At 54.7% G+C, this 14,849-nt stretch overlaps 1 protein-coding gene across 1 annotated transcript in view; it reads left to right on the top strand.

Annotated features, from left to right (window-relative positions):
- The window catches only part of LOC132383956 (ribosomal protein S6 kinase alpha-5-like), a 77,386-nt gene that overhangs the window by 52,782 nt on the left and 9,755 nt on the right, over positions 1-14,849 (top strand). The window lies entirely within an intron of this gene.

Genomic DNA, 14,849 nt, shown 5'->3' with positions numbered 1-14,849 from the left:
TCCTCCAGAACCTCCCCTCCTAATCCCTCATCTCCTCCAGAACCTCCACCCTTTCCAAATCCCTCATCTCCTCCAGAATCTCCCCACCTAATCCCTCATCTCCTCGAACCTCCCATCCTAAACCCTCACCTCCTCCAGAACCTCCCCTCCCAATCCCTCATCTCCTCCAGAACCTCCCCTCCTAAACCCTCACCTCCTCCAGAACCTCCACCCTCTCCTAAACCCTCCTCTCCTCCATAACCACCACCCTTTCCAAATCCCTCATCTCCTCCAGAACCTCCCCTCCTAATCCCTCATCTCATCCAGAACCTCCACCCTTTCCAAATCCCTCATCTCCTCCAGAACCTCCCCTCCTAATCCCTCACCTCCTCCAGAACCTCCACCCTCTACTACATCCTCATCTCCTCCAGAACCTCCCCTCCTAAATCCTCATCTCCTCCAGAACCTCCCCTCCTAAATCCTCATCTCCTCCAGAACCTCCCCTCCTAAATCCTCACCTCCTCCAGAACCTCCACCCTCCTAAACCCTCACCTCCTCCAGAACCTCCACCCTCTCCTAAACCCTCATCTCCTCCAGAACCTCCACTCTTTCCAAATCCCTCATCTCCTCCAGAACCTCCCCTCCCAATCCCTCCTCTCCTCCAGAACCTCCCCTCCTAAACCCTCATCTCCTCCAGAACTTCCCCTCCTAAACCCTCATCTCCTCCAGAACCTCACCTCCTCCAGAACCTCCACCCTTTCCTAAACCCTCATCTCCTCCAGAACCTCCCCTCCTAATCCCTCACCTCCTCCAGAACCTCCACCCTCTCCTAAACCCTCATCTCCTCCAGAACCTCCACCCTCTCCTAAACCCTCATCTCCTCCAGAACCTCAACCCTTTCCTAAACCCTCATCTCCTCCAGAACCTCCTCTCCTAAACCCTCAACTCCTCCAGAACCTCCAGCCTTTCCAAATCCCTCATCTCCTCCAGGTACCTCCTCTCCTAAACCCTCATCTCCCCCAGAACCTCCCCTCCTAATCCCTCATCTCCTGCAGAACCTCCACCCTTTCCTAAACTCTCACCTCCTCCAGAACTTCCACCCTCTACTAAACCCTCATCTCCTCCAGAACCTCCACCCTTTCCTAAACCCTCACCTCCTCCAGAACCTCCCCTCCTAATCCCTCATCTCCTCCAGAACCTCCACCCTTTCCAAATCCCTCATCTCCTCCAGAATCTCCCCACCTAATCCCTCATCTCCTCCAGAACCTCCCCTCCTAATCCCTCACCTCCTCCAGAAACTCCCATCCTAATCCCTCACCTCCTCCAGAACCTCCACCCGTTCCTAAACCCTCATCTCCTCCAGAACCTCCACCCTTTCCTAAACCCTCACCTCCTCCAGAACCTCCCCTCCTAATCCCTCATCTCCTCCAAACCACCCTTTCCAAATCCCTCATCTCCTCCAGAATCTCACCTCCTAATCCCTCATCTCCTCCAGAACCTCCACCCTTTCCAAATCCCTCCAGAACCTCCCCACCTAAACCCTCATCTCCTCCAGAACCTCCACCCTTTCCTAAACCCTCATCTCCTCCAGAACCTCCTCTCCTAAACCCTCATCTCCTCCAGAACCTCCACCCTTTCCAAATCCCTCATCTCCTCCAGGTACCTCCTCTCCTAAACCCTCATCTCCCCCAGAACCTTCCCTCCTAATCCCTCATCTCCTGCAGAACCTCCACCCTTTCCTAAACTCTCACCTTCTCCAGAACTTCCACCCTCTACTAAACCCTCATCTCCTCCAGAACCTCCACCTTTCCCTTAACCCTCACCTCCTCCAGAACCTCCCCTCCTAATCCCTCATCTCCTCCAGAACCTCCACCCTTTCCAAATCCCTCATCTCCTCCAGAATCTCCCCACCTAATCCCTCATCTCCTCCAGAACCTCCCCTCCTAATCCCTCACCTCCTCCAGAAACTCCCCTCCTAATCCCACAACTCCTCCAGAACCTCGACCCTCTACTAATCCCTCATCTCCTCCAGAACCTCCCCTCCTAAACCCTCATCTCCTCCAGAACCTCCCCTCCTAATCCCTCATCTCCTCCAGAACCACCACCCTCTCCTAAACCCTCATCTTCTCCAGAACCACCACCCTTTCCTAAACCCTCATCTCCTCCAGAACCTCCTCCCCTAAACCCTCATCTCCTCCAGAACCTCCACCCTTTCCAAATCCCTCATCTCCTCCAGGTACCTCCTCTCCTAAACCCTCATCTCCCCCAGAACCTCCCCTCCTAATCCCTCACCTCCTCCAGAAACTCCCATCCTAATCCCTCACCTCCTCCAGAACCTCGAACATCTACTAATCCCTCATCTCCTCCAGAACCTCCACCCGTTCCTAAACCCTCATCTCCTCCAGAACCTCCACCCTTTCCTAAACCCTCACCTCCTCCAGAACCTCCCCTCCTAATCCCTCATCTCCTCCAGAACCTCCACCCTTTCCAAATCCCTCATCTCCTCCAGAATCTCCCCTCCTAATCCCTCATCTCCTCCAGAACCTCCACTCTTTCCAAATCCCTCCAGAACCTCCCCTCCTAATCCCTCATCTCCTCCAGAACCTCCCCTCCTAAACCCTCATCTCCTCCAGAACCTCACCTCCTCCAGAACCTCCCCTCCTAATCCCTCACCTCCTCCAGAACCTCCACCCTCTCCTAAACCCTCATCTCCTCCAGAACCTCCACTCTTTCCAAATCCCTCATCTCCTCCAGAACCTCCCCTCCCAATCCCTCATCTCCTCCAGAACCTCCCCTCCTAAACCCTCATCTCCTCCAGAACCTCCCCTCCCTAAACCCTCATCTCCTCCAGAACCTCACCTCCTCCAGAACCTCCAACCTTTCCTAAACCCTCATCTCCTCCAGAACCTCCCCTCCTAATCCCTCACCTCCTCCAGAACCTCCACCCTCTCCTAAACCCTCATCTCCTCCAGAACCTCCACCCTCTCCTAAACCCTCATCTCCTCCAGAACCTCAACCCTTTCCTAAACCCTCATCTCCTCCAGAACCTCCTCTCCTAAACCCTCAACTCCTCCAGAACCTCCACCCTTTCCAAATCCCTCATCTCCTCCAGGTACCCTCCTCTCCTAAACCCTCATCTCCCCCAGAACCTCCCCTCCTAATCCCTCATCTCCTGCAGAACCTCCACCCTTTCCTAAACTCTCACCTCCTCCAGAACTTCCACCCTCTACTAAACCCTCACCTCCTCCAGAACCTCCCCTCCTAATCCCTCATCTCCTCCAGAACCTCCATCCTTTCCAAATCCCTCATCTCCTCCAGAATCTCCCCACCTAATCCCTCATCTCCTCCAGAACCTCCCCTCCTAATCCCTCACCTCCTCCAGAAACTCCCATCCTAATCCCTCACCTCCTCCAGAACCTCGACCCTCTACTAATCCCTCATCTCCTCCAGAACCTCCACCCGTTCCTAAACCCTCATCTCCTCCAGAACCTCCACCCTTTCCTAAACCCTCTCCTCCTCCAGAACCTCCCCTCCTAAACCCTCAACTCCTCCAGAACCTCCACCCTTTCCAAATCCCTCATCTCCTCCAGGTACCTCCTCTCCTAAACCCTCATCTCCCCCAGAACCTCCCCTCCTAATCCCTCATCTCCTGCAGAACCTCCACCCTTTCCTAAACTCTCACCTCCTCCAGAACTTCCACCCTCTACTAAACCCTCATCTCCTCCAGAACCTCCACCCTTTCCTAAACCCTCACCTCCTCCAGAACCTCCCCTCCTAATCCCTCATCTCCTCCAGAACCTCCACCCTTTCCAAATCCCTCATCTCCTCCAGAATCTCCCCACCTAATCCCTCATCTCCTCCAGAACCTCCCCTCCTAATCCCTCACCTCCTCCAGAAACTCCCATCCTAATCCCTCACCTCCTCCAGAACCTCCACCCGTTCCTAAACCCTCATCTCCTCCAGAACCTCCACCCTTTCCTAAACCCTCACCTCCTCCAGAACCTCCCCTCCTAATCCCTCATCTCCTCCAAACCACCCTTTCCAAATCCCTCATCTCCTCCAGAATCTCACCTCCTAATCCCTCATCTCCTCCAGAACCTCCACCCTTTCCAAATCCCTCCAGAACCTCCCCTCCTAAACCCTCATCTCCTCCAGAACCTCCACCCTTTCCTAAACCCTCACCTCCTCCAGAACCTCCCCTCCTAATCCCTCATCTCCTCCAGAACCTCCACCCTTTCCAAATCCCTCATCTCCTCCAGAATCTCCCCTCCTAATCCCTCATCTCCTCCAGAACCTCCACTCTTTCCAAATCCCTCCAGAACCTCCCCTCCTAAACCCTCATCTCCTCCAGAACCTCACCTCCTCCAGAACCTCCCCCTCCTAATCCCTCACCTCCTCCAGAACCTCCACCCTCTCCTAAACCCTCATCTCCTCCAGAACCTCCACTCTTTCCAAATCCCTCATCTCCTCCAGAACCTCCCCTCCCAATCCCTCATCTCCTCCAGAACCTCCCCTCCTAAACCCTCATCTCCTCCAGAACCTCCCCTCCTAAACCCTCATCTCCTCCAGAACCTCACCTCCTCCAGAACCTCCAACCTTTCCTAAACCCTCATCTCCTCCAGAACCTCCCCTCATAATCCCTCACCTCCTCCAGAACCTCCACACTCTCCTAAACCCTCATCTCCTCCAGAACCTCCACCCTCTCCTAAACCCTCATCTCCTCCAGAACCTCAACCCTTTCCTAAACCCTCATCTCCTCCAGAACCTCCTCTCCTAAACCCTCAACTCCTCCAGAACCTCCACCCTTTCCAAATCCCTCATCTCCTCCAGGTACCTCCTCTCCTAAACCCTCATCTCCCCCAGAACCTCCCCTCCTAATCCCTCATCTCCTGCAGAACCTCCACCCTTTCCTAAACTCTCACCTCCTCCAGAACTTCCACCCTCTACTAAACCCTCACCTCCTCCAGAACCTCCCCTCCTAATCCCTCATCTCCTCCAGAACCTCCATCCTTTCCAAATCCCTCATCTCCTCCAGAATCTCCCCACCTAATCCCTCATCTCCTCCAGAACCTCCCCTCCTAATCCCTCACCTCCTCCAGAAACTCCCATCCTAATCCCTCACCTCCTCCAGAACCTCGACCCTCTACTAATCCCTCATCTCCTCCAGAACCTCCACCCGTTCCTAAACCCTCATCTCCTCCAGAACCTCCACCCTTTCCTAAACCCTCACCTCCTCCAGAACCTCCCCTCCTAATCCCTCATCTCCTCCAAACCACCCTTTACAAATCCCTCATCTCCTCCAGAATCTCACCTCCTAATCCCTCATCTCCTCCAGAACCTCCACCCTTTCCAAATCCCTCCAGAACCTCCCACCTAAACCCTCATCTCCTCCAGAACCTCCACCCTTTCCTAAACCCTCATCTCCTCCAGAACCTCCTCTCCTAAACCCTAATCTCCTCCAGAACCTCCACCCTTTCCAAATCCCTCATCTCCTCCAGGTACCTCCTCTCCTAAACCCTCATCTCCCCCAGAACCTCCCCTCCTAATCCCTCATCTCCTGCAGAACCTCCACCCTTTCCTAAACTCTCACTTCTCCAGAACTTCCACCCTCTACTAAACCCTCATCTCCTCCAGAACCTCCACCTTTCCCTTAACCCTCACCTCCTCCAGAACCTCCCCTCCTAATCCCTCATCTCCTCCAGAACCTCCACCCTTTCCAAATCCCTCATCTCCTCCAGAATCTCCCCACCTAATCCCTCATCTCCTCCAGAACCTCCCCTCCTAATCCCTCACCTCCTCCAGAAACTCCCCTCCTAATCCCACAACTCCTCCAGAACCTCGACCCTCTACTAATCCCTCATTTCCTCCAGAACCTCCCCTCCTAAACCCTCATCTCCTCCAGAACCTCCCCTCCTAATCCCTCATCTCCTCCAGAACCCACCACCCTCTCCTAAACCCTCATCTCCTCCAGAACCTCCCCACATAAACCCTCATCTCCTCCAGAACCACCACCCTTTCCTAAACCCTCATCTCCTCCAGAACCTCCTCTCCTAAACCCTCATCTCCTCCAGAACCTCCACCCTTTCCAAATCCCTCATCTCCTCCAGGTACATCCTCTCCTAAACCCTCATCTCCCCCAGAACCTCCCCTCCTAATCCCTCACCTCCCTCCAGAAACTCCCATCCTAATCCCTCACCTCCTCCAGAACCTCGAACATCTACTAATCCCTCATCTCCTCCAGAACCTCCACCCGTTCCTAAACCCTCATCTCCTCCAGAACCTCCACCCTTTCCTAAACCCTCACCTCCTCCAGAACCTCCCCTCCTAATCCCTCATCTCCTCCAGAACCTCCACCCTTTCCAAATCCCTCATCTCCTCCAGAATCTCCCCTCCTAATCCCTCATCTCCCTCCAGAACCTCCACTCTTTCCAAATCCCTCCAGAACCTCCCCTCCTAATCCCTCATCTCCTCCAGAACCTCCCCTCCTAAAACCCTCATCTCCTCCAGAACCTAACCTCCTCCAGAACCTCCACCCTTTCCTAAACCCTCATCTCCTCCAGAACCTCCCCTCCTAATCCCTCACCTCCTCCAGAACCTCCACCCTCTCCTAAACCCTCATCTCCTCCAGAACCTCCACCCTCTCCTAAACCCTCATCTCCTCCAGAACCTCCACCCTTTCCTAAACCCTCATCTCCTCCAGAACCTCCTCTCCTAAACCCTCAACTCCTCCAGAACCTCCACCCTTTCCAAATCCCTCATCTCCTCCAGGTACCTCCTCTCCTAAACCCTCATCTCCCCCAGAACCTCCCCTGCTAATCCCTCATCTCCTGCAGAACCTCCACCCTTTCCTAAACTCTCACCTCCTCCAGAACTTCACCCGCTACTAAACCCTCATCTCCTCCAGAACGTCCACCCTTTCCTAAACCCTCACCTCCTCCAGAACCTCCCCTCCTAATCCCTCATCTCCTCCAGAACCTCCACCCTTTCCAAATCCCTCATCTCCTCCAGAATCTCCCCACCTAATCGCTCATCTCCTCCAGAACCTCCCCTCCTAATCCCTCACCTCCTCCAGAAACTCCCATCCTAATCCCTCACCTCCTCCAGAACCTCGACCCTCTACTAATCCCTCATCTCCTCCAGAACCTCCACCCGTTCCTAATCCCTCATCTCCTCCAGAATCTCCCCACCTAATCGCTCATCTCCTCCAGAACCTCCCCTCCTAATCCCTCACCTCCTCCAGAAACTCCCATCCTAATCCCTCACCTCCTCCAGAACCTCGACCCTCTACTAATCCCTCATCTCCTCCAGAACCTCCACCCGTTCCTAATCCCTCATCTCCACCAGAACCTCCACCCCGTTCCTAAACCCTCATCTCCTCCAGAACCTCCACCCTTTCCTAAACCCTCACCTCCTCCAGAACCTCCCCTCCTAATCCCTCACCTCCTCCAGAAACTCCCATCCTAATCCCTCACCTCCTCCAGAACCTCGACCCTCTACTAATCCCTCATCTCCTCCAGAACCTCCACCCGTTCCTAATCCCTCATCTCCACCAGAACCTCCACCCGTTCCTAAACCCTCATCTCCTCCAGAACCTCCCCACATAAACCCTCATCTCCTCCAGAACCACCACCCTTTCCTAAACCCTCATCTCCTCCAGAACCTCCTCTCCTAAACCCTCATCTCCTCCAGAACCTCCACCCTTTCCAAATCCCTCATCTCCTCAGGTACCTCCTCTCCTAAACCCTCATCTCCCCCAGAACCTCCCCTCCTAATCCCTCACCTCCTCCAGAAACTCCATCCTAATCCCTCACCTCCTCCAGAACCTCGAACATCTACTAATCCCTCATCTCCTCCAGAACCTCCACCCGTTCCTAAACCCTCATCTCCTCCAGAACCTCCACCCTTTCCTAAACCCTCACCTCCTCCAGAACCTCCCCTCCTAATCCCTCATCTCCTCCAGAACCTCCACCCTTTCCAAATCCCTCATCTCCTCCAGAATCTCCCCTCCTAATCCCTCATCTCCTCCAGAACCTCCACTCTTTCCAAATCCCTCCAGAACCTCCCCTCCTAATCCCTCATCTCCTCCAGAACCTCCCCTCCTAAACCCTCATCTCCTCCAGAACCTCACCTCCTCCAGAACCTCCACCCTTCCCTAAACCCTCATCTCCTCCAGAACCTCCCCTCCTAATCCCTCACCTCCTCCAGAACCTCCACCCTCTCCTAAACCCTCATCTCCTCCAGAACCTCCCCTCCTAATCCCTCATCTCCTCCAGAACCACCACCCTCTCCTAAACCCTCATCTCCTCCAGAACCTCCCCACATAAACCCTCATCTCCTCCAGAACCACCACCCTTTCCTAAACCCTCATCTCCTCCAGAACCTCCTCTCCTAAACCCTCATCTCCTCCAGAACCTCCACCCTTTCCAAATCCCTCATCTCCTCCAGGTACCTCCTCTCCTAAACCCTCATCTCCCCCAGAACCTCCCCTCCTAATCCCTCACCTCCTCCAGAAACTCCCATCCTAATCCCTCACCTCCTCCAGAACCTCGAACATCTACTAATCCCTCATCTCCTCCAGAACCTCCACCCGTTCCTAAACCCTCATCTCCTCCAGAACCTCCACCCTTTCCTAAACCCTCACCTCCTCCAGAACCTCCCCTCCTAATCCCTCATCTCCTCCAGAACCTCCACCCTTTCCAAATCCCTCATCTCCTCCAGAATCTCCCCTCCTAATCCCTCATCTCCTCCAGAACCTCCACTCTTTCCAAATCCCTCCAGAACCTCCCCTCCTAATCCCTCATCTCCTCCAGAACCTCCCCTCCTAAACCCTCATCTCCTCCAGAACCTAACCTCCTCCAGAACCTCCACCCTTTCCTAAACCCTCATCTCCTCCAGAACCTCCCCTCCTAATCCCTCACCTCCTCCAGAACCTCCACCCTCTCCTAAACCCTCATCTCCTCCAGAACCTCCACCCTCTCCTAAACCCTCATCTCCTCCAGGTACCTCCTCTCCTAAACCCACATCTCCCCCAGAACCTCCCCTCCCAATCCCTCATCTCCTCCAGAACCTCCCCTCCTAAACCCTCACCTCCTCCAGAACCTCCACCCTCTCCTAAACCCTCCTCTCCTCCATAACCTCCACCCTTTCCAAATCCCTCATCTCCTCCAGAACCTCCCCTCCTAATCCCTCATCTCATCCAGAACCTCCACCCTTTCCAAATCCCTCATCTCCTCCAGATACTCCCCTCCTAATCCCTCACCTCCTCCAGAACCTCCACCCTCTACTAAATCCTCATCTCCTCCAGAACCTCCCCTCCTAAATCCTCATCTCCTCCAGAACCTCCCCTCCTAAATCCTCATCTCCTCCAGAACCTCCCCTCCTAAATCCTCACCTCCTCCAGAACCTCCACCCTCTCCTAAACCCTCATCTCCTCCAGAACCTCCCCTCCCAATCCCTCATCTCCTCCAGAACCTCCCCTCCTAAACCCTCACCTCCTCCAGAACCTCCACCCTTTCCAAATCCCTCCAGAACCTCCCCTCCTAATCCCTCATCTCCTCCAGAACCTCCACCCTCTCCTAAACCCTCATCTCCTCCAGAACCTCCGCTCCTAAACCCTCACCTCCTCCAGAACCTCCACCCTTTCCTAAACCCTCATCTCCTCCAGAACCTCCCCTCCCAATCCCTCATCTCCTCCAGAACCTCCCCTCCTAATCCCTCATCTCCTCCAGAACCACCACCCTCTCCTAAACCCTCATCTCCTCCAGAACCTCCCCACCTAAACCCTCATCTCCTCCAGAACCTCCACCCTTTCCTAAACCCTCATCTCCTCCAGAACCTCCTCTCCTAAACCCTCATCTCCTCCAGAACCTCCACCCTTTCCAAATCCCTCATCTCCTCCAGGTACCTCCTCTCCTAAACCCTCATCTCCCCCAAAACCTCCCCTCCTAATCCCTCATCTCCTCCAGGTACCTCCTCTCCTAAACCCTCATCTCCCCCAGAAACTCCCCTCCTAATCCCTCATCTCCTGCAGAACCTCCACCCTTTCCTAATCTCTCACCTCCTCCAGAACTTCCACCCTCTACTAAACCCTCATCTCCTCCAGAACCTCCACCCTTTCCTAAACCCTCACCTCCTCCAGAACCTCCACTCCTAATCCCTCATCTCCTCCAGAACCTCCACCCTTTCCAAATCCCTCATCTCCTCCAGAATCTCCCCACCTAATCCCTCATCTCCTCCAGAACCTCCACTCCTAATCCCTCACCTCCTCCAGTAACTCCCATCCTAATCCCTCACCTCCTCCAGAACCTCGACCCTCTACTAATCCCTCATCTCCTCCAGAACCTCCACCCGTTCCTAAACCCTCATCTCCTCCAGAACCTCCACCCTTTCCTAAACCCTCACCTCCTCCAGAACCTCCCCTCCTAATCCCTCATCTCCTCCAGAACCTCCCCTCCTAATCCCTCACCTCCTCCAGAACCTCGACCCTCTACTAATCCCTCATCTTCTCCAGAACCTCCACCCGTTCCTAAACCCTCATCTCCTCCAGAACCTCCACCCTTTCCTAAACCCTCACCTCCTCCAGGTACATCCTCTCCTAAACCCTCATCTCCCCCAGAACCTCCCCTCCTAATCCCTCATCTCCTGCAGAACCTCCACCCTTTCCTAATCTCTCACCTCCTCCAGTAACTCCCATCCTAATCCCTCACCTCCTCCAGAACCTCGACCCTCTACTAATCCCTCATCTCCTCCAGAACCTCCACCCGTTCCTAAACCCTCATCTCCTCCAGAACCTCCACCCTTTCCTAAACCCTCACCTCCTCCAGAACCTCCCCTCCTAATCCCTCATCTCCTCCAGAACCTCCCCACCTAAACCCTCACCTCCTCCAGAACTTCCACCCTCTACTAAACCCTCATCTCCTCCAGAACCTCCACCCTTTCCTAAACCCTCACCTCCTCCAGAACCTCCCCTCCTAATCCCTCATCTCCTCCAGAACCTCCACCCTTTCCAAATCCCTCATCTCCTCCAGAATCTCCCCACCTAATCCCTCATCTCCTCCAGAACCTCCACTCCTAATCCCTCACCTCCTCCAGTAACTCCCATCCTAATCCCTCACCTCCTCCAGAACCTCGACCCTCTACTAATCCCTCATCTCCTCCAGAACCTCCACCCGTTCCTAAACCCTCATCTCCTCCAGAACCTCCACCCTTTCCTAAACCCTCACCTCCTCCAGAACCTCCCCTCCTAATCCCTCATCTCCTCCAGAACCTCCCCTCCTAATCCCTCACCTCCTCCAGAACCTCGACCCTCTACTAATCCCTCATCTTCTCCAGAACCTCCACCCGTTCCTAAACCCTCATCTCCTCCAGAACCTCCACCCTTTCCTAAACCCTCACCTCCTCCAGGTACCTCCTCTCCTAAACCCTCATCGCCCCCAGAACCTCCCCTCCTAATCCCTCATCTCCTGCAGAACCTCCACCCTTTCCTAATCTCTCACCTCCTCCAGTAACTCCCATCCTAATCCCTCACCTCCTCCAGAACCTCGACCCTCTACTAATCCCTCATCTCCTCCAGAACCTCCACCCGTTCCTAAACCCTCATCTCCTCCAGAACCTCCACCCTTTCCTAAACCCTCACCTCCTCCAGAACCTCCCCTCCTAATCCCTCATCTCCTCCAGAACCTCCCCACCTAAACCCTCATCTCCTCCAGAACCTCCACCCTTTCCTAAACCCTCATCTCCTCCAGAACCTCCTCTCCTAAACCCTCATCTCCTCCAGAACCTCCACCCTTTCCAAATCCCTCATCTCCTCCAGGTACCTCCTCTCCTAAACCCTCATCTCCCCCAAAACCTCCCCTCCTAATCCCTCATCTCCTCCAGGTACCTCCTCTCCTAAACCCTCATCTCCCCCAGAAACTCCCCTCCTAATCCCTCATCTCCTGCAGAACCTCCACCCTTTCCTAATCTCTCACCTCCTCCAGAACTTCCACCCTCTACTAAACCCTCATCTCCTCCAGAACCTCCACCCTTTCCTAAACCCTCACCTCCTCCAGAACCTCCCCTCCTAATCCCTCATCTCCTCCAGAACCTCCACCCTTTCCAAATCCCTCATCTCCTCCAGAATCTCCCCACCTAATCCCTCATCTCCTCCAGAACCTCCACTCCTAATCCCTCACCTCCTCCAGTAACTCCCATCCTAATCCCTCACCTCCTCCAGAACCTCGACCCTCTACTAATCCCTCATCTCCTCCAGAACCTCCACCCGTTCCTAAACCCTCATCTCCTCCAGAACCTCCACCCTTTCCTAAACCCTCACCTCCTCCAGAACCTCCCCTCCTAATCCCTCATCTCCTCCAGAACCTCCACCCTTTCCAAATCCCTCATCTCCTCCAGAATCTCCCCACCTAATCCCTCATCTCCTCCAGAACCTCCACCCGTTCCTAAACCCTCATCTCCTCCAGAACCTCCACCCTTTCCTAAACCCTCACCTCCTCCAGAACCTCCCCTCCTAATCCCTCATCTCCTCCAGAACCTCCACCCTTTCCAAATCCCTCATCTCCTCCAGAATCTCCCCTCCTAATCCCTCATCTCCTCCAGAACCTCCACCCTTTCCAAATCCCTCCAGAACCTCCCCTCCTAAACCCTCATCTCCTCTAGAACCTCCACCCTTTCCAAATCCCTCACCTCCTCCAGAACCTCCACCCTCTCCTAAACCCTCATCTGCTCCAGAACCTCCCCTCCTAAACCCTCATCTCCTCCAGAACCTCCCCTCCTAAACCCTCACCTCCTCCAGAACCTCCACCCTCTCCTAAACCCTCATCTCCTCCAGAACCTCCACCCTTTCCAAATCCCTCACCTCCTCCAGAACCTCCACCCTCTCCTAAACCCTCATCTGCTCCAGAAACTCCCCTCCTAAACCCTCATCTCCTCCAGAACCTCCCCTCCTAAACCCTCACCTCCTCCAGAACCTCCCCTCCCAATCCCTCATCTCCTCCAGAACCTCCACCCTCTCCTAAACCCTCCTCTCCTCCATAACCTCCACCCTTTCCTAAACCCTCACCTCCTCCAGAACCTCCCCTCCTAATCCCTCATCACCTCCAGAACCTCCACCCTTTCCAAATCCCTCATCTCCTCCAGAATCTCCCCACCTAATCCCTCATCTCCTCCAGAACCTCCCCTCCTAATCCCTCACCTCCTCCAGAAACTCCCATCCTAATCCCTCACCTCCTCCAGAACCTCGACCCTCTACTAATCCCTCATCTCCTCCAGAACCTCCACCCGTTCCTAAACCCTCATCTCCTCCAGAACCTCCACCCTTTCTTAAACCCTCACCTCCTCCAGAACCTCCCCTCCTAATCCCTCATCTCCTCCAGAACCTCCACCCTTTCCAAATCCCTCATCTCCTCCAGAATCTCCCCTCCTAATCCCTCATCTCCTCCAGAACCTCCACCCTTTCCAAATCCCTCCAGAACCTCCCCTCCTAAACCCTCATCTCCTCCAGAACCTCCACCCTTTCCAAATCCCTCACCTCCTCCAGAACCTCCACCCTCTCCTAAACCCTCATCTGCTCCAGAACCTCCCCTCCTAAACCCTCATCTCCTCCAGAACCTCCCCTCCTAAACCCTCATCTCCTCCAGAACCTCCCCTCCTAAACCCTCACCTCCTCCAGAACCTCCACCCTCTCCTAAACCCTCATCTCCTCCAGAACCTCCACCCTTTCCAAATCCCTCACCTCCTCCAGAACCTCCACCCTCTCCTAAACCCTCATCTCCTCCAGAACCTCCACCCTCTCCTAAACCCTCATCTCATCCAGAACCTCCACCCTTTCCAAATCCCTCATCTCCTCCAGAACCTCCCCTCCTAATCCCTCACCTCCTCCAGAACCTCCACCCTCTACTAAATCCTCATCTCCTCCAGAACCTCCCCTCCTAAACCCTCATCTCCTCTAGAACCTCCCCTCCTAAATCCTCACCTCCTCCAGAACCTCCACCCTCTCCTAAACCCTCATCTCCTCCAGAACCTCCCCTCCCAATCCCTCATCTGCTCCAGAACCTCCCCTCCTAAACCCTCACCTCCTCCAGAACCTCCACCCTCTCCTAAACCCTCATCTCCTCCAGAACCTCCACCCTTTCCAAATCCCTCACCTCCTCCAGAACCTCCACCCTCTCCTAAACCCTCATCTCCTCCATAACCTCCACCCTTTCCAAATCCCTCATCTCCTCCAGAACCTCCCCTCCTAATCCCTCATCTCATCCAGAACCTCCACCCTTTCCAAATCCCTCATCTCCTCCAGAACCTCCCCTCCTAATCCCTCACCTCCTCCAGAACCTCCACCCTCTACTAAATCCTCATCTCCTGCAGAACCTCCCCTCCTAAACCCTCATCTCCTCCAGAACCTCCCCTCCTAAATCCTCACCTCCTCCAGAACCTCCACCCTCTCCTAAACCCTCATCTCCTCCAGAACCTCCCCTCCCAATCCCTCATCTCCTCCAGAACCTCCCCTCCTAAACCCTCACCTCCTCCAGAACCTCTACCCTCTCCTAAACCCTCATCTCCTCCAGAACCTCCACCCTTTCCAAATCCCTCATCTCCTCCAGAACCTCCCCTCCCAATCCCTCATCTCCTCCAGAAACTCCCCTCCTAAACCCTCATCTCCTCCAGAACCTCCCCTCCTAAACCCTCATCTCCTCCAGAACCTCACCTCCTCCAGAACCTCCACCCTTTCCTAAACCCTCATCTCCTCCAGAACCTCCCCTCCTAATCCCTCACCTCCTCCAGAACCTCCACCCTCTCCTAAACCCTCATCTCCTCCAGAACCTCCACCCTCTCCTAAACCCTCATCTCCTCCAAAACCTCCACCCTTTCCTAAACCC

The sequence above is a fragment of the Hypanus sabinus genome, chromosome 31 (genome assembly GCF_030144855.1).
Source record: "Hypanus sabinus isolate sHypSab1 chromosome 31, sHypSab1.hap1, whole genome shotgun sequence".
NCBI classification, from domain to species: Eukaryota; Metazoa; Chordata; class Chondrichthyes; order Myliobatiformes; family Dasyatidae; genus Hypanus; species Hypanus sabinus.
The sequence above is the reverse complement of the archived record's forward strand: the minus strand, read 5'-3'. Positions and strand labels throughout refer to the sequence as shown.